This window comes from Aulostomus chinensis, chromosome 23, assembly GCF_037954235.1.
Source record: "Aulostomus chinensis isolate RoL2024-O1b breed Wild chromosome 23, RoL_Achi_v1.0, whole genome shotgun sequence".
NCBI classification, from domain to species: Eukaryota; Metazoa; Chordata; class Actinopteri; order Syngnathiformes; family Aulostomidae; genus Aulostomus; species Aulostomus chinensis.
The window spans coordinates 11,233,782-11,254,754 of record NC_141342.1 but is presented as its reverse complement, the minus strand read 5'-3'; the positions used below and the strand labels follow the sequence as shown (position 1 = coordinate 11,254,754).

General features: G+C 43.8%; 1 protein-coding gene across 7 annotated transcripts in view; it reads left to right on the top strand.

Moving 5' to 3' along the window:
- The first annotated feature begins 15,942 nt into the window (after nt 1-15,942).
- Nucleotides 15,943-20,973, top strand: part of ntn2 (netrin 2) — a 44,538-nt gene continuing 39,507 nt past the window's right edge. Inside the window, exons 1-4 of one of the 7 annotated variants that reach the window (XM_086195466.1) lie at nt 15,943-16,018; nt 16,115-16,257; nt 17,991-18,059; nt 18,576-18,683. The gene's annotated coding sequence lies outside the window, so the exon portion shown is untranslated. The other 6 variants (XM_086195468.1, XM_086195465.1, XM_086195469.1 and 3 more) reach the window with 6 other exon arrangements.

Here is a 20,973-nt window from a genome sequence, read left to right as displayed (position 1 = left end):
GGTGGCGGTGGTCGAGGGAGGGGCGGGGGTGTGGGGGTGTGGGGTAGGGTGGGGGTGGGGGTGGGGGGGGGAGTGGACTGGAAATACGGTTTCTATTGCACTGTTAACTCTCTACAGAGGTGGGCACCATAGCAAATCTATTTTTTTATATAGCATTTTAAGTGAAATACCAACATTGTACATATTTAAGAAAAATGCAGCTATTTTTTCTAATTGAACCAGGACCATATTTTATTCTCAACCCTGAAATTTTGTCTTTTTTTTTTTGAGGGGGGGGGGGACAGGAGCACTTCATAAGGAAGAGCTTTTTTTTCTTTTCTTTTTGGATATTTTTATGAGACATTGAAGATGAAATGCATATGCTACACTTCTCCAAGAGGTGATTTTTTTTTTCAACTGAACATTGATGCTGACTGTTATTTCACTGCAATGCTGCCTAGAGTTTTTGTATAATATTAATATCAATATTAATTAAATTGTAAAAAAAAAAAAAAAAAAGTTGAGGTTAAAGATATATATTAAGGCGTGAACTCAGCTTTTTTTTTGGAATACATAGTATTGTAGAAATAAACAAATCTGTACGTTTTATTTATTATTTTAACGATTGTGAGTATAGTGCGTAAGGAAAGAGAATAGCAGAGTATACCAGAAAATATGGGAGATGTCTACTTGAATATTTCTAAAAATGACAAAAAAAGAAATAAACAAATAAAAAAAACAACATATCAGTGTACATGTTATGGTTACACGTTTTTAGCAATAAAGTCTATCTCTTCAACATGTGTTAGTGTCAAGCCATGTTGCTTTCAACGAGTGTCTATATCCAGGGGGGCGTGCAGGACTACACTGTAAAAATATCTGAACACGCTCTCTGGAGTGGAGCTGAGTGTTACGCTGTGGTTTGCAAATCTTTGAACTGGAGTATTTTCTATAAAAAAAAAGGCGCATGAATAAAAAGGTCCTAGGATAGATTCTTTGGAATGTGAAAGTAAACATAACTTTCATGCAAAAAAAAAAAGATGCCATATTGTCTTTTTTTTTTTTGTTTTTTTTTTTGCAGTGTATACGACCGGGCTCTGATGGAGTGGGGTTACTGTGGACTGCTTGACGCTCCACGCCGTCACAGTGATTTTAGAAAGGGCTGATTTACTACGCTGTGTAATGCGCAACACATACCTCAAGCGCCTCCACAGAACTGGCATTCATATGTTCTCAGCCAGAGCAGAGGAGAGCCTACCCTCACATTCATCTCCACTGTCTGCGCAAATAACTCGTTTCCGGGCTCCGAGGTGTTAACATAATGGCTAAAATATGATTCAGACATTTCAAACAGTGTCAGACGATGAAATGGTTTACGCGCGAGTCAGGGGCGTCTGGGGTCTGTGCTTTTTACTCTGGAAGCTCCACACAAGTTCCACTGAGGTATTTGTATAGAGGTGGAATGGAGCAGACCGGCGCCTATTCAAGTCTGACCGCCCCGGAGAGGAAAAAAACAAAGCCTATAAAACAATGGTCAACTGTTTTTCACGTTAGCAGACTATTAATTGCAGGGCAAGCGCACGCTGTCTGCGAGTGAAAGAGATATGGCCAATTAAAGGCGCTGGAGACGCGCGGCGGGGGGAATTAAGCAAATCAAAGGAGTCATTTTCTGGGGGCTTTATAGTGTTTATATTATTCTTTAAATACAATCTGAAAAACAGCAATGACTGCATGTCTGAAAGCTGAAAGTGTGTATTATTTCCACTGCATGAGCGCATCTCGTGTGCGTTAAAGTGATGTGTGTGTGTGTATGTGCGCGCGCGTGCGTGTGTTTTTTTGAGGGCAGAGTTGGATGTGACACTTGCCGCCCAGTTATTGTGACAGAGCCATTGAAGGGATTTGGTAAGCAGAGGAGAAGAACGGCAGCATGCCAGCGGAGAGGGAGCAGGAGGGGTGGGGGTGGGGGGGCTGCTTTCCTTACTGTCAGCTTCTTTCTTGATGATGTCTCGGGGTTTTTAGAAACTGCGTCTCTGACTCGACGGCGCCACTCAGCCGCCCCCTCTCGACTGCGCAGAATGAGGCACTTTGGGAAACAGTAACCCTTTCAGGCTCTGCCCGGAGAGTATTTTAGAAGCGTGTGAAAGGCAATATGCCGCTCTGGCTCCAGCCAGTTAGGTGCGCACCTTTTAGAAACAGACCCTGCCAGCCAGTCAGATCAGTGGCTCTCAAAGTTGGGGGGGGGGGGGGGGGGGGGGGGTTCTAGGAGGTCCTCAGCAAAGAGTGAGTCAGTACATTTCAGAATTACCGTCAATGTCATATCAGCAACAAAGCCGAATGATAAATTTAAACTTTGCTTCCCAGCTTCAGTTGAAAGGTTGATGGTTTTCATTTGTCTTTTATAAATGAAAGATGATCTCACGTCATTAATCAGTGTGAATTAGATCATATTTGGTCTACACCTGACTGTTTCTCACCATCCAGCTCCAGCTACGAACTCTCTGTACAGTCACTAAATTAATCCCGTCCCTCGAAATAGAAGCCTTTTGAATACAGGGTTAATATAGACGTGTCTTACATGCTTGCAGGTTAAATGTGGACCATGTGGTTTATTTCTCACACCCGGGGAAATATTCCAATCCTCAAATAAATAACTGTTAGAGACTCCTGTCTTCACTTTATGGAAACATGTTGCCATCATCCAATATACCTTGCACTGCTTATGAGAGGTTTTCAACGCATTGCGAAATATTCATAGAGTTAATTTTGTGTAAATGTTGAGGATGGGCTTTTGATTGCCATGTTATGCTTGGAAGAAGAAGAAGAAGACGAAGAAGAAGAAGAAGAAGAAGAAGAAGAAGAAGAAGAAGAAGAAGAAGAAGAAGAAAGAAACAAAGCCTCCCGCCGTCCGCACCATCAGAGCAGCACATGTGAAGCGTTGACGTTCCGGCAGTCTGTATTCATAAACCAGCGATGAAAATGTCAAGCAAGTGGTCGGTGGCCTTTACCCGCTCACATGCTTCAACATCACTAACTCTGTCAAAATAGACGCCGCAAGATTACATCTTCATATTTATTTACGTCACTGGGTGAAGATGAGATAAAGCTCTCATCTTCAGGAGACTTTAAAAAGGCCTGGAGACAATTAGGATAATGGAGAGGGTGGGGGGGTGGGGGGGTTGACAGATAATGATGTAGTGGCGAAGATGATGAGGCTGTGTCTCCTGATGAGAGTCAATTATTATGATGGATTGTGGTCCGATTGAGAGTGACTGGGGGTGCATCCGTAGGTGGGTGGTAGTACAGGTCTGCGGTCTCTTTCTTTCAGGCGAGCGGCAAAGACTCCTATACCTGCATGCGTCCAGGCCAGAGTGTGTCAGTTGAGTGTGCGTGCTTTGATTACATTTATGCACACAATCAGCCATAGGCGTATACGCTCATCTCTCGTGAGTGTGCGTGCGCGTGCACACGCAGAGGGCTGACACACAGACAGAGATGGAGACAAGGGTCTGTGGCTGTAACTAGGGCCCAAACCCCATGGTTGTAAAAGCCAGTGAGTCAGCACTGCTGAGGTTATTGATGATGACAGGGTATTAGATGGAGCACTGAGGGGAGGGAGGGCGCACACACACATACACACACACATGCGCACACACACTAAAACACACACACACACATACATGGAGTCACCACAGATGATACCCAGCATTCCGTCAGACCACCAACCCCGGCTTGTGGTGTCTGGAGGCTTGAGTGTGTGTGTGTGTGTGTGTGTGTGTGTGTGTGTGTGTGTGTGTACGTGTATATATGGGTGTCAAGCATTTGTTCATGTTGTATAAGAAGCAAGGGATGACACACTGTGTGTGTGTGTGTGTGTGTGTGTGTGTGTGTGTGTGTGTGTGTGTGTGTAGGAGAGTGTGGTTTAGTGCATGTATGTGTGGGAGACAGAAGCTGTAGATCTATGTATGTGTGCAGTGGTAGCTGAGTGAGTTTTCACAGATCCATTACACTTTTCCTGGTGGTCTTCACTTGATTGGTCTCCCTTATAACCACCAAAATGTCCCGAATGGTCAGTTACAGTCTTTTTCTCACCGAGGAATGAAATGCATGTCTGTCTGTTTTATGTGTACGAATGTTTGAGATGGGAAATCATCTTCCATCAATCCACATACGCCGCTCCCAGCGCTTTGAGACCGATCCAAGAGCAGGCGCCCAGCATGATCTCAACCATCCATCACTAGAAGAGCTCACAAACCTGACCTGGAATCAGCAGTGGAGGGGTAGCAGAATTCATGACATGCCGTTACATCAACAGAGCAGCCATCTTGGCTGCCAAACAACAGGTGACTGTAGTCAAATAACAGGTGATTGTAATCAAACTCCAGTCATCACCAGCAAGCAGGGCTTATGACAATTAGGCAGACTGGTAGGAAATGTATGCAATGCCACAAAGAGTCATGAGTACATTCATCATTCTCTGGTTCAGTTATGCTGCATTCAGACAAGAGCGGCTAAGCTACGTTGTTGTTGTTCAAACGCTCACTGACGACAAATGTAGCCTTGGCTTGGGAACTACAGCTAAAATAGGTAGCCGCATTATCATTGAAGCTAAAGCCAGCCAAACTTTGATTTGTAGCATGTCACACCCATCATACAATAGCAGCCATGTTGCTTTGTTGCCGTTAGTCTGAACACAGCATTAGTTTGAGCAATTATTTATCCCATGTGGCAAAATCTGGCTGCCCACTTCAGAAGGCTAAAGATATTTTAATGTGTCAAGAGCATGAAGAACAGCTTGTGATGCCAAGCAGGCCTTCCATGGATTAAGATAAAGTTGACCGTGCCTTTAACATCCAAGATCAGTTCCTGGCATTGGTATCACCCATAAAAGCTAATCTCTGTTCATCAAAATGAAATATTTTTGAAGTTTATTTTTCTTCCAATATAATCACCTCCCTTTTCAACCCTGGCTGACCCCGTGCACGACTCAGTACTCACCTGTTCACATAACTTCACTCTACATCCAGCAGGGGCAGAACTAGATGATGTCTTTTCAGCCACTAAAAGCTAAAATTTATTTTTTTTAAAACATAAAATGAAGGATGTGAACTTTTTAAAAGAGAATCGCTCATCTTAAAACCTGCTGAGATGCAGCTTCCGTCTACAGCTCTGCTCTTCATTCCTCTTCATCTTCTGTCTCTCTTCCTCTTCAGCTGCTTTCTCCACATCTCATTTCCTCAATATCTCGATCACTTAACCCTCACTTATGTCCTCTAATCTTCAGTTCTTATCTTCTCTATCCTAATCCTAAACTTCTTTTTTTGCCTTTTCTCATCACGTCTCCTTCTCCTGTCCTGCTCCCTCCCCCACTACCACAAGATTTCTCCTCTCTCTCTCTCTCTCTTAGTACCTGAATAAAATACCAGCTGATTGCTAGTAAGCACAAAGATACTGGGGAGGATAGAGAACAACCAAATAAAAAGTCCATCCATCCATTTTCTTCCGTTTATCCTGTTAAGGGTTGTGGGGGGCTGGAGCCTATCCCAGCAGCCTTCAGGTGAGAGGTGGGGTTCACCCTGGACAGGTCACCAGTCCATCACAGGACCAACACATAGAGACAGACAACCATTCACACTCACAGCCACACCTACAGTCAATTTAGAGTATCAATCAGCCTCGTCCCCTCTTGATGTCTTTGGACTGTGGGAGGAAGCTGGAGTACCAGAGAGAACCCACACAGGAACAGGGAGAACATGGAGACTCCACACAGAAAGATCCTGTGCTGGAGCCGGGACTCGAACCTGGAACCTTCTTGCTGTGAGGTGACAGCGCTAAGCACTAAACCACCGTGCCGCCCAAGGATAAACTCTCATCACATTTTTACAACATGATGTACATACATGATATACAATTCTCCATTCTAACACGTGTGTGTGCCTGTACATGCCAGGTTTAATCTGATGGACAGTGTGAGAGCCACATTTGTGTCATCATGATGGCTGATTACTCAGTTTAACTCGTTAGATGTAACAGATATTGTAAGCCAAAGTAAAGCCATAAATAGAACTGTGGGTGGTGTGGCACTTCCATAGCTGGGGATAGATGCTTATTCTGAGCTCTGTTTCCATGGTTACTCACATTGCCATCATGGGTTTCAAATTCATAAAATAATCCATTTGCATCAATGAGTGCATTTTTATTGTGCTTTTTTTTAATGCGTTTCTTTCCAGTGCAATCAGTACACATGCTTTCAAGGCTGTGTTTGGTGAACGCCAATGTCACGTATGGTGTGTTTTGACTCTTCAGCTTAGAGCTAAAAAGGTTTGCACACACACATATTAACTTCACCATCTTTACCTCATCAAAGTAAAATCAGAAACCTCACTTGTCTATCAAAGTAGAAGCTGTTTTTCAAAGGCAGTCCTGACCTCAGACATTTAATAACACACAAGTGAGGGAACAGACAGAACACAAGCATACACACACACACACACACACACACACACACACACACACACACACACACACACACACGGAAAGTTCTCACAGCACATCAAGTATCAGTATACACACCAGCATTGGACATCGCCAGGGCAGACAAACACTAGAAGTATCCAGGAAGCTGAAACATAATTAGCTCCTGCTCGTCATCAGGATGCTATCTCTAAGTTGTTTACCTGTCTTCTCAGCTTGATCACGATTGGCTTGATTGCACACACACACACACACACACACACACACACACACACACACACACACACACACACACACACACACACCACACACTTGAGTTTTCCTCTAATTAGAATCTACATTTTCAATATCCATCTCTCAACTCACCGCCGTACTCCTCAAAGACACACACATACATATACACACCTCCCCCTCACTGCCTGTCCAGCGGCTGTCTCCCAGTACCCCTCTGTGCGTCTAGATGGCATGCTGAGAATGTTTACTTTTGCCACAGTGTGTATTTACAGAGCCTAATAGTTTTTAGGCCGCAATGGCGCCTTGCTTCGTAACATGTGTACAACCCACCTACTCCCACTAACTCCCTCTCTCTCTCTCGCACACACACACACACACACACACACACACACACACACACACACACACACACACACACACACCACACACAGAAAACATACATCAAGTCCACCAAACAACAAATCAGACCTCTGGTATTTGGTGTTTGGCGTTAGCGCCAGCTCTAATGCAGCCAGGTGACGCGAGGAGGCAGCGACGCCAGAACGTGACGTTACCTCCTCTGTCATGGGAAAGAATGAGTCGGTAAATACTGTTCAATGCACAGAGCATCCTTAACCTCTTGGTTTGTTTTTGTATCTGGTGACACGCACGAGTAATAGCATTTGCAATGCATGATGGGTATATGAAGCAGGTTCATGGGTTGCATGTCATGTGCGGAGCTGTGCAAAGACATTTTTATTAGGAGTCTGAGAGAGTCATCAGGAATCAGTCCAAAAGCTTTTGACATAAGGATTTTGAATCGATGATAAGTTACTGCAGTTAAAAGCAAAGAGAAGTGCATTCAGTACAAGTGCTTGATCAATATATTACATGCTTGCAGCTATAATATATACAGTTTTATGGTAATAAAATGTTATGTTAAAAGCTCAATTTCATTATAACTTGGGTTTTAAGACAGAGATGAGGTGCATGAGAAAAAAATGACATTCACAAGAAAAATTGCTGCATCGTTGTGCAAAAAGAACAAACAAACAATATTTTGTCATGTCAGCAAATTTCCAGAAACAGCTTTTATTCAGTAAACCAGTCAGTGATCCATCATGCAAGGTGAAATCTATTATAGAAGCAGTTCCAGCACCAATACAGTAAATCAGAACGCAGTGGAGCCAGTAAGATGTTTTATTGTCTAGCAGGTGCCACATTTCGTTAACAACAAAAAAAAAACATTTGAAAAGAAAATAATCAGCTGTTAGGAGGTCTGCCAAATATTATATAACAAAGTTTGCAGTTGCCTTCTTCAATTCTGTTCCTATTTTAAGTATGAAACAGTTGATGAATAGATTTGGGTACCACACAGTCCTTGCAATGGCACGGTGGTGCAGTGGTCAGCACTGTCGCCTCACAGCAAGAAGGTTCCAGGTTCGAGTCCCAGCTCCAGCACGGGATCTTTCTGTGTGGAGTCTCCATGTTCTCCCTGTTCCTGTGTGGGTTCTCTCTGGTACTCCAGCTTCCTCCCACAGTCCAAAGACATCAAGAGGGGACGAGGCTGATTGATACTCTAAATTGACCGTAGGTGTGGCTGTGAGTGTGAATAGTTGTCTGTCTCTATGTGTTGGTCCTGTGATGGACTGGTGACCTGTCCAGGGTGAACCCCACCTCTCACCTGAAGGCTGCTGGGATAGGCTCCAGCCCCCCCCCCCCCCCCCCCCCACAACCCTTCACAGGAATAAGAGGAAGAAAATGAAATGGAACAATCCTTGCAAAATTACAAGATATTATCAACAATAATGTGTTCGTTGATTGATTTAGTCTGAGTCTAGAACAGTTGCATGATTTATCCACATTCAATTTAGCAGAAGGCTAACTGCAAGTAGCTACGTAGGTCGTGGTCTACTCCCCTGTTGCTGTTGCAGCTCTAAAATTGTGGAGAGGTCACACAGTCCCTGGAAAATGATTGGTATCATCAATCATGCATCTGTCCATCTATTTGGCCTGATTACATCTGGAGCATTTGGAAGAGTTGCATGCTCTCTCAGTGTTCAAATTAGCACAGGGCTAAGTGGAAGTAGCTAGCTCAGGTGTGGCCCACTCCGCTACTCCGTGACTGTTGTGGCTCTAAAACAGCGAATAAATCACACAATCCTCCACAAAGTGATTTTTATTATCAGTATTTGATCTATTTGGTCTCATAACATTTGTATACCCCACAAATGTTTTTGTATTCAAGTTAGCAAATGGCTAAACATAAGTAGCCTGCACAGCTGGCTCAAGTCTTTGGACAGTAACTGCCCATATTCTACATCCTGGCAGCGCAGGAATGTCACCAAAGACATAAACTGTTAGCTGTTAGCTAATTTGGCAAGTGCATGAATGTTAGGGAAGTTAATTTATGAAAATGAATGCACTCAAGCTTGACTTTTTTTTCCCATTGCATCCATCTATTATCCAGCAGCTCATAAAGTCAAACTTACTGAGGTAAATAATAATACACATTTCTGCTGAGAGATACTGCTTGATTACTAAGAACTCCCTAACATAAATAGGTGAAATAGCTCAAGAAAGCATTGTAAAATCAAGCATCACAGACTGGTAATATATAATAGCATGCAAGTATAATGCTGTTTCTGATTAACGCTGATTGCCGTCGAGGGGGTGAGGGGCAGAATGTACTCAATCCAACTCAAACTACAGAATAGGCATTGAGAGTTGAATTTAAGACACTCAGGCCATTGTTTCACTCTGCCGTCAAACAATGAGCCAGCAGGGACCCAACAGGTGAAAATAACTGGCTGTATTTACCCGGCTGGCCTGCCATGCAAGACTTGGGCTGCTGAACCTGATGTTCTGACGCCTGCCTGTCTGTCGTATTCAGCCGAGGTGGTCTATTCAGAGTGAGGGACCAGGGGACACACAGCCCAGGGGGTATGGACATGTTTGTGTGTGTGTATTCATGTATGTGTGTGTGTGTGTGTGTGTGTGTGTTAGTGTGTAAGGGGGAGGGAGCGGGCACTGTGAGCAGCAGAGAATGCTTGGTGATGGGTTACCAAAAACAGAACACCAGGGGACAATAGGACCCAGGAAATTCCTGACATAACCCCAACACACCGGAGAGGAAGTGGAAGGGGGATTTATTGGTGTCAACGGCCCCTCGCCCTGAGAGGAGGAGCGGGTACCTCTTTTGTCCCCTCTGGCGGACTGAATCGAGACGCCTTGCACAGTGAGGACGCCTCTAAACACATACACACATAATCACTCTTTGAAAGAAGAACCACCAATTAGGGAATGGACATATATAGCTATAGAGGTTTAGACTCAAAGGATGCTGGTTTGTGTGTGTGTTGCCTGCATGCATTTGTCAATAGGATCTGAATGTAAAGGGAGAGCCAAATGGGATGCTTTTCAGCTCAAAGTGCACAAGGGTTGACCCCATGGGAACACTGCTATGAACTTGTTTGAATCAGAGGGCATTTAGTCTCATTTAGGTAAGGTTCACGTTACACAGAAAGAGACCACAATGAACTAGTAATTGGCTGCACACAAGTGAATTTCCCATCGTGTGGCTAAATGTTCTATGAATTACTGAATCTATGGGTCGACCCTCCAGTTCAAATCATTTATCATCTTCTTTCATCTTTTCAACAAATGAGCTAGGATGCAATATAAACCATAACTGCCCATTTTTCATAACACAGAATGTATTATCCCCACACCAGACATGAGTAATGCCACCCATTAAGCCCATTTAATATTACTGACTGGTGAGAAGAAACATCCTTTTACCAATGGGAGCGCTGGTTTTGAATTGCATTCTAATTATCGACTCACCCTGACCCTCCTTACAGCTTACGCAAACCACATTAGGTAAATACGTCTTTAGTGAACGGAAATGACAATGGAAAGCTGACCACTGAAAGAGAATACTTTTCCTCCACAGGCACCTGAACCTTTACAGGAAAAACATCAATAACCCAACAAATGAATGAATGTAGCATTTATTCTTTGGAATCAAATGGAATGTCATAGCTTACCATCAGCCCCTATCAAAAATGGGTTATGAGGTTGTTGTTTTTTTGGTGGTTTTTTTGTTTTGCCTGGTAAAACAAAACAAAAAAAAGCTCCATAAAGTTGCTGCAGATAAAGATAATCTTTTAATCCTTTCAAGAAATTACAACTGTTTTCATAAATCATACCATAGGAGCACTCAAACAGTTTCTCTCCGCTGACCTTGTGTCATTTTTGTCAGTACCTGTTCAGTAAATCCTGCGTGTGACAGGTGAAGGAAGAAGTCAAACTAAACCAACACTGACATCTAGTGGCAAAAAGAGTCTGTTTGCCTCTGTAACTGTGCAAAGTCATTGCTCATCAATGATGTGTTGTGTTTTACAGCTTTAATGGCTGTATGAAAAATTAACCCTCATCAGTTAAAGGATTGTTTTCTTGCATGTAATTCAGGCCTATTAGCCCAGACGACATATAATTAGAACATGTCTGGACCTGGACAGACCTTCGGTGAGCCAGGTCTCGAATGGTTTCCTGTGGTTGCAGAAGCAGAGGTTTGGCTTAGGTGCGACTCAGTTTGAAATGTAGCTACACTGATGAAAGACTTGAATTTGAGTCATTATATAAGAACTTAAGACGGATGACTCGATGAAGTTCTTGTATTTTACATTCGCATTTTTCTCGCTCTCAGGAAGTTGTGTCTTGTTTTTAGAACAGGGTTGTGTGATTTCTGCACGCAAACCTATCAACCGTAGAAAGAGCGAGGGGACAGTAGTACAATTTTGAACTGAGGATTATCTTGTTGAAGGCAGCGATAAAAAGAGAACAGTAAGAACAGGAGCGGGGGGGGACGGGGGGACGGGGGGACGGGACAGTTAAAAAAAAACAACACCAACACTTCATCACAACAAAACCCACATCGAAAAGTACACACATTTAGCTAACAGGCTAAGTTAGCAATTGGCTGGTAATATGTTAGCAAGAGAGCTAATGTTACATTAAGGCTATGTTAGGCTTGGCTTTGAATCATTGAGAAAACATAATGATGATGTAAGACACACTTGGAGGACTGAAATGATTTGGGCCGTATTCCCAGAAACCGGCACGTTACTAGCTAATCTAGCTGCTTAGTCATGGCTAAATGGTAACAGGTGTAACATTAGCCCTCACTTGGCTCTTGTGCTGCTTTTCTGTTTTAAAACCTGTAATACACATCACTGGGGGTCTTCAAACATAAGTTGTTGATTGGATTTGTAAAGTTTGTGCAATCGGTGCCAACCTGTTTACCATGTTTGTTTGTTTCAGTTTCTGATTATGTTTTTGATGACATCAGTAAAAAGAGAGCAGCTCAGTATGCACTATAAAACCCACAAAGAAAGTTATTTGAATTTGTCTTCTTTGGCAATGTAATTAACTCAAATATGTGCTGTTAGCTAGCATTTTTTTTTTTTTGACTTACTGGCATGATCCTGCTTGCATTTCTCTTTTTTATGCCTCTGCACCATCAAAAGCTGCAAGCTGGAGGCATTATGTTTCAGGGCTGTTGGACCATCTATCTGTCCAGCCATATCTCTTGAAACCCTCGAGGGAACTGCTTCAAATGCAGCTCAAATGTCCACTGGGTCTCAAGGATGATCTGAAAAGATTTTAGTGGAGGTCCAAGCTCAAGGTCACTGTCACCTGGCCTAAATGTAATATCTCTTGGATGCCTTGAGGGAACATCCCCAAATATGCCGCAAACATCCAGGATGAACAGACGAACTGAAGTGTGGCACGGCTCGCGGCGAGTGTGAAAATGGACAAGAAATGGGACCAGGAAACACCTGGCGCTGGGACTTGGAGGCAAACGCCAAGAGGATGGACCACACATGACAGTTGGAGAGGTGGGCTCAGGGTGCTGAAGTAAAAAGAAGTGAAAAATGTCCCTCGATAAATCTTGCAGGAAAGTTCTACTGTACGTCATTCAAAACACATTCAGCGTTTGTTTCTAATGAACACGGACAGATGAGAGGAGAATACTCCTGGATTTAAAATTTCCCTCTAAATGATAACAGATTTATCCGGCCATCCTTTTCTACCAGCGTGCTTGTACTGAACCTCCAGCCACATTCATTTCCAGCTCACTGGATGACAGCGAACTCACAGAGCAGCTCTGCAGCGTTGGGTGGCATTGTTGTGGCCGTACAATTTATTAGCTAATCTAAAAGACAGTGCCAGATTCTGTTGCTCATGAATTTCAAGACAGAATGAGAACCAGAACTTTCATCAGAATGTTTCGGCTCCCTCGCGCTCCGGCTTCAGAACACACATCGAGTTCAAATGGGAACTCCCAAGCGCTTCCAGCTGGCAACACTTTTGGATAATGATGCTGGATTCCACACAAATGAAGGGTCTAAATACCACCAGAGAGGTACCTGAACACCCTCCTCAATGCACAGACAGGCATACACGAGTGTAAAAACACACTGCCGGTTACTCACACGTGTACTACAAAGCTAATATCACTTCGTCATGCTGCACAGTTAGTGCTGTCAAATGTAAGCAGCTAACCCAAAAATAATCAGTCAACAGTACCCCACCCAACACACACACACACACACACACACACACACACACACACACACACACACACACACACGCACACACACGCACACACACACACACGCACACACACACACACCCTCTGAGTCTTCAAGACTGGAGATTGGGTTACTGCAGATTCCGAGCTAGAAACCCGTCCGTGAGTCATCAGTGTGAGCCGGAAGAGACCACCTTCAGTGGTGTGATGTCAAAATGATGGATAGGACAATAATAGTGGCAGAAGAACTATTGATAGCTCTTGTTCCTTAATACTGATATTATGATACCGCATACCCCGAGCAAAGGAAGTGTGTACTGCATAATAAGACAAAAGGGCATGCTTACACACACACACACACACACACACACACACACACACACACACACGAGCGTGCATGGCACAGGGGCATTTTGGTATTATAGCCATCAATATTTCTTCTGTCCCCACTCAGGCCCCAGGTCTTTGAAGTGGAGTGGCAGCTGAGCTGTGAGCGAGTGAGTGTGTGAGAGGATGTATACAATAAGACTAACATGTCATCTTGACTTAAGATGAGTCGGCAGAGGGAAAGTAAACAGGCGGGGTCTCCCAAGCTGCTGTTGTTATAAACAGGGGTGTGTGCCGAGAGGGGCTCAAGCTGTTTATTTTTTTTAAACGCGAGACCTCAATGTGAAGTGCCCATCTTTCTCTCGCTTCTTTGTCTCTCTAACTTGACCTCCTTTTTTCCCATTTTCACCCCCCCTCCATAACCCCACCCACCCACCCACTCATCCTCACGGGATTCTTTCCAGCAGCAACTAATTATCAGTCAGTTGGTTTTCACCGTGCCCCTGTTTTTGGCCCACTTCTCTACCACAGTGGTGAACTGAAGGGCATCAGCAGGAGATCGTAGGATTGTTAAGGTACCTTTTCAAGCAATACTACCCCCCAACACACACACACACAGCACCCCCCCCCCCAGCTCACCCCCCATGGTGGGAGAAATGTCAGGGGTATGATTTGTGAGACTTGAAACAGCTTTGTGCATGTGGGATGAATTTTAATCAGCCGGCGCATGAGTGAAGCTTTTAATGATATAAAATGATGTGTTTGGTTTTAGGTGACGGCGAGCAGCTTACACAGCGAGCTACTGGTTACACGTTACAATAACGCTACATAAATAACACTTCGTAAAAGCTTAGTTAACTCTTACTGATGGTTGGTTAAGGAATGTGCTCATGTTAGCCGTACAGGAAGGATGATCAATTATATATGGCCTCCATTTTACAATAAGGATCCCAAACAGCATTAATTAATGGTTAATTATGTTTAAATAATGCTTATTGAGCACATTTTTATAACTAACCATTAACTTTTTGCAAAGCGTAACTACATTTTTAGAAGTGTGACGATTGCTCAAGAGACCATGATTTATTGGTAACATATAAATCGTAATTCACCGCTGAATTTCTTTGAATTTTTTTTTTTTTTTAATAGATCTGAATAAATAAAGTTAGGGTTGTTTGGGGAAAATTCCAGGATCACCATTACAAGCAGGCCATAAAACAATTACAACAATTAACACTGACGGATAAAGGACTTTTTCACGTGCTTCACTGATGTGTCATCCGTGATATACAGTTACAAATCATATCAATGTCATGCCACTCAGTATGTTTCCACTTTTTGTACTTTCATATAAGTTATTGTTTCAGTGTTCAGTTATGAATCATATCTGCGTTTACTTTCCCATCGGATTTATGCATCAAATTATTTTCCAATTTTTTATGATATATATAAATACATGTATATATAAAATTTAAAATCTATAATTCTCACCTCTATTGACCTTTTCAGAAAAGTTTAGAACTATTCACAGCTCGCAGTAACCCAGAGCAGCCTTGCTCTGACCAACATGGCTGACCTGAATAACTCTAAAGTAAAAGAAAGAGCACAGATGTGAATGGGGGACACACACACACACACACACACACACACACACACACACACACACACACACACACACACACACACACAGGTGGAATGACAGAATTTCAGCATAATAAGAAGAGTAATAATGGAGTGAATATGAGAACTCAAAAAAAAAAATCACAAATTGATTGAAAAGTCTGGCAGGAGCCTCAAACCTTCACTGCAGCTGTGAGCCGAAAACTTTCGCCAGACTTGAGGAGAACACGCAATTATGTCTTCAGCTCAAGATGTGACGGTGCATGGATCAAATATGATCTCTTCCATGTAGAATATGTTTCATGCTGATGACTAAATTACTCCATTTTGCTGAGTGATAAGTTTATTGCCTTAAACAGGTGACTAACATCATGGAACAATAGGATGTGTGTCCAGAGGAATGAATGCTGGAGTGTGTTTGTGCCTGAAAAGAAAATGAAAATACGCTCAGTTATGATCAACGGAAGACGAAACACCCGATATGCATCATTTAAATTCAAGTTGATCAACTTTCTCCTTCATGCACAATCATAAAGTAGAAGTGTTCAAGTTCTGAAGCTGCTGAGCAAAGATCTCTCCAATAGCACCAGACGTGTACATTGAACGTTTTTGAACAATTGATCGTTAAAAGATTTGCTGCGAGAAGAGTTTATAATTTAAACCGGTTCTGAAATGTATTGCGGGGTTTTTTTCTGGTCGTATTCATCGGTGACCAAGTTTGAATTGTGGGTGCACATTCTGAGGTTTTACCGCAAGAGGGCGTCCATCCCCCGCTGAAGACCCGGGTAGGGGGCTTTCCCTCCGAACAAGGTAAGCATCTCTCCTTGTGCCCAACAGCGGGGGTGCCAAAAAATGAAGCGAGGAAAAGCCGGAGGCTGACATTTTTCTCCGGGGTGTCCGCCGCAGGGAACCCAGCGCTGAGAGCCCCCGGGCTTTGAACAGACAGACCACTGAGGCTTGTTTTTGCAGACAAAATCAGCAAAGTGATCCAAGTGCAGCAACTCTAAAGGATCGAGGGGCTCCCCGCTTGAATCCCATCTGACAAGCAAGTGAGTGTGTTGCCTGTTGTTAGTCTTGCTTTTTTCTCTCCTTTTTCCCCTCCATTCTGTCTTTAACGCAGTGTAATCTCTCTCACTTGTAATTGAAGAGATAATCTAGCTAGATTAGTGCTTGCCTGGCGGAGCTCCTTTATTTCACACAAATGCGTCAAAATTGTTTCGGGGGGGGGGGGGGGGGGGTCATGAACATGAAAGCTGTTGTGAGTAGATAAGTATGTCTAGCCTGGAGAAAAGAATATAGCCTGTAGTGTAATAAATCTTTGTGTTCTCTACCCCCTGAACATAAGATTTTTTTTTTAAAAAAAATCCAACGCAGTCATGGGTCTAAATTAGAGACCTTAGTTCTCTGTTTCCTGGCCAATTTTATAAGATTTCTTAGCTGAAATTCAAAATTTCCTGATTCCCCCCCCCCTCCAATAAAGATAAAGGCCTCCTACCACCCCACCACCTTCATTCACATTAAGGAGGAATAAAAAGACAAGAGAGAGGGAATCATGGAGAGAGGAAAAAATAGTATTTCTAGAGGTGGTAAGAGCTTGTTTGACTCACGTGAGGAAGATTGGGGGGGGGGGGCGTTTGAAGTGGGAATTTTGATAAAAGAATAAAGTGGACAGGAGGCCAGAGTGATAATAACACCTACAGATTTATTCATTATTCATATTAAGCGCATCGTGTGCAGGTGTGTTTAAATCCATCGACGGCAGCGCCGTCGTCGTTCTCTCATTAATTGGTGTTATTGGATGCAGGTGTGAGCGGTGGGGGCTGTGCACATGCGCACACAAGTCCACGGTGACTTAGCTGCATTCAGCGTCATGTGTAAATGGTTTTAGATGATTTGTTGATTTAAGGGCACAGAAGCGCAGCTCGTCCCCAGGTAAGGCCGAGTCGAGTCGAGTTGAGCCGAGCCAAGCCGGCTGGGCCGACCTGGGCTGAGCTGAGCCGGGCTGGGCTGGGCTGGGCTGGGCTGTTCCCCACAGAGGATGGTACAGTAAATACAGGAGGAATGTTGATCAGCTTAGCATGGAGCCTAGAGGTTCTCGGGATTTGATCGGCTATGATGCTGGAATAATGAGTTGAGGGTCAGACTGCACCTGCAAAAACACGCGCGCACACGCAAAGTAAAGTGCTGCCGCCTGTAAATGAACTGCAATTATAATCTAGTAATATTTTCACTTTACACGTCTTCACACATTAAAAAGTAACACCCAGATATCGAAGCTCCATTATTTGAGGAAAAATAAATTGAAAGTTTATCATTCAAACCACATCCGACTTTGGTAATCACTTTGATGTTGATATGTAAATGTAATCGGATTTCTACTGACAACAATGTCGTCGTTCTGTGCGCCTTTACGCACAATCCAATGGGTGCTGGCCTGTGGATGATTATTAAGAGCATCTATCACATATTGTATTAATTACACACACACACACACACACACACACTAGGCGAGCCTCCTTCGGATCCTGATGATCTGTTTAATTGAATTCTCGGTGCCTTCTCGGGCTCGCTGATAAATCCAGCATGTGTTGTGTTGCACTGTTACTCGAATTAATACATTCTAACATTGTGCATCTGACTCTTGTTTCTGTGAGCCCCGCTAGGCCCACTCTTTTTCAACAGGTTCATCGTAATATGTTCTCATTACGACCTCCATATGGCTGCCTGTGTGTGTGTGTGTGTGTGTGTGTGTGTGTGTGTGTGTGTGTGTGTGTGTGAACAGAGCGGTGAGCCGTGGGGCATCCAGAGCAGAGCAGCGCAGTAACGATCAGTGCGTAAAGCGGCGGCGGAGGTATTTGTTGTAAAAGTGAGACCAGTTGTGTTGTTTGAGTTGGTGGTGGTTTTGTGTGTGTGTGTGTGTGTGTGTGTGTGTGTGTGTGTAGGAATATGTTGAAGCGAGTAGCAGGCTTACTTTGGCTGTTTATTTTAGTTTGCGCTTTATTTTGGCTGAATAAAAAACAAGAATAAATTACTTGTAAAATAAAGCTGATATTGACAAAACACACATTTTCATATGTATCTGTCGTCCTCTCTCTCTCCACCCCCCCCCCCCCCCGTTTCTGTCTCTGTCTCTGTCTGTCTCTCTCTCTCTCTCTCTCTCTCACTTACACACACAGACGCGCACACACGGGTTGGAAAATCTGGGTTTGATTTTAATGGGGAGTAGCCTACCCCGGGCTCGCTTTACAACCTATGGATGTACTGGACGCTTTTCAGTTGGTTCGAGGCGCAGATGAGACCAGCCAGCCTCTCTCGGTTTGACTGTTGATATCTATCTATCTATCTGTACATTTTTTTTTTTGTAAAGTTGAGTGATTCGGAGACCATTTGTGACGGAAGACAACCTGAAGGCTACTTTGATGTCTCTCCGGGGGACGTGTTTTATATTCAATGACAGCGGCAATCACAACTGTGGGTAAGTTGACGCGTCCGGTCACTTTGTGTGTTTAACTCTCATCCAGCAGACGGGATTGTTAGGAATAAACCGCCAGCACTACCTGCTGCGAGTTTTACATGAAGGCAGTGACTGTCATGACTTTATTATAGGCTGAGGTGGGATCGCTGAGAGAAGCGTGCGGGGCGCGCAGGATCCGAGCAGCGGTCATCGCAGAGGGACAGATGCAGATAGACAGACAGGTGTCAGCTCGCTTTACTGCAGGGAAAAAAAATATCCCAAAACACAACAACGAAGGAAACCATTCCGCTCAGAGGATTTAAGACCAACTACAAGAGGTGGGCTAAACGGACTCAGTGAGCTTTAATAGCGACTTGGACTCCGAGCCAAGAGCGCATGCCAAAGCAAGCAGCGCTTCTCGGTTCCCGTCTTCCTCGACACTGCTCTCGCCAAGTCTCCCAATGCGTTTGTCACTTCTAATATTTTCCCTGCTCGCTTCGACTCCGCCGCGTTTATACTGAGAAAAAAAATCCAACATGGGATAGCATATTTTTGTTCGCAGTATCGGTCAAAAGTCTTCAAAGCGTCTGAAAATGACAGAATCAAGACGTTTGTTTTGTCCTCTTCCTGGATTTAAGTGACAAGAAGCTTGATTTGACACCACTGTGGGCAAAGGTGTGACACCGGCAATAGCCTCCTCAATGATGACGAGCTCCTCCCTCTCGTCAGCTCATTTGCTCTCAAGCAGCTACAAGTCTGAAAGTGAGAGTCCCATGCAGATTGCTTATCTTGACTGCTTCAATAGACTTAAAGTATGCCCCTATTGCACTGAAACAGTGTCAGCTACTTGACCTACTTCTCACTCTCACCACAAATGACTGGAATTAGTTCACCAAGACGGCCTTGGAATCCTCTTGGAGGTCAGAGAGAATATGCATGGTGGGGTGTGAGTGTGTGTGTGTGTGTGTGTGTGTGTGTGTGTGGGGGGGGGGGGGGTGTATTTAAAATGTGTCCAATGAAGCAAGGTGCTGCTCATTTGGAGACGTGCCATCGCTTTCTTGTTTTTGCAAATTAATCATCATTATTTAATTGCATCACAGCACGCTTCCATCAGTAGCAGAGCGAGGGGAGGTAGAGCCAGGAGCAGCTGAAGCCATAAACTAATCCAAAGCAATATAGCGCAGATTGTATTCACTGCTGTGGAGCGTGTGTGTGTGTGTGTGTGTGTGTGTGTGTGTGTGTGTGTGTGTGAGGCATTTACGAACCCACAAGAAAGGTGGATGGATTGAGATGGGGAAAGCTGCAGGAACATAAGCAGATCATTTTCTTGCTGCTTTGAATAGGATTCCTCAGGACTCTTGGCTCCCTCCACCTGAGCTAGTAAAGTCAACACATTCAATATATTTTTCTTCGTCGGCTTCAACAGTTTGACATGACAAAGTAATGCGATCTCTCTTTCTGTCAGTCCCTTTGCTTTTTTTTTATTATGAACCATCAATTTTTGAGTCAGACTTTAACAACTGACATGTGCAGATTGAAAAATCAGCTCAGTGCTCCTGACGCTGCTGGTAACGTGATTACCTTTCATAATACAGCTGTATGTTACATGCTACCGCGTTTAGCTCTGGCACCTGATTTTTACTGTGATTGACTCAAAGTGGAATGTCATATGTAGAAAATTCCATCTTATATCATTCGTGACATATTTGAATTTTTTACAGATGGATTTGGAGTGATAAACTACCAGGTTGCACACTTCCCTGCACATTCATCATATCCTGTTAACATGTGAGAATGAAGTAAAAATATGGCCATAGCAGTAACCTATGTGGTATTCAGTGACAAATGTGTGTGTGTGTGTGTGTGCGTGCACACTCACCTGTCCTGTTAAAATACCTGTCATTCGTCAGCGTGACACCCAAGGTGTCTCTCCCTGTGGGAAGACGATCCAGGGGCAAAGATACACATGCTTCATCCTGCCGCTCCCTGCACCCCGCTTGGCCTGCATGCGTCAGCCACACATTTTCTCCAGATGCAGGGAGATATGTGTGTGTGTGTGTGTGTGTGTGTGTGGGGTCCGTGCATGTGTTGCCCACCTATCTGATTCGAATACACACAGTAGACATCATTTATATTGAAACCCTGCAGGGGTGATGGGCTGATAGCTGGAAGTGCCTGTAAAGGATGAGTGTTTGTTCACTTCCTATCATGGGCATTCATCTTGAGAAGCCCTTCTCTTGCATGCTAAAATGCTCACGTCAGTCAGGCCTAAAGACAGACCTTAAAGTGACACCAAAAATTGCATTTTACC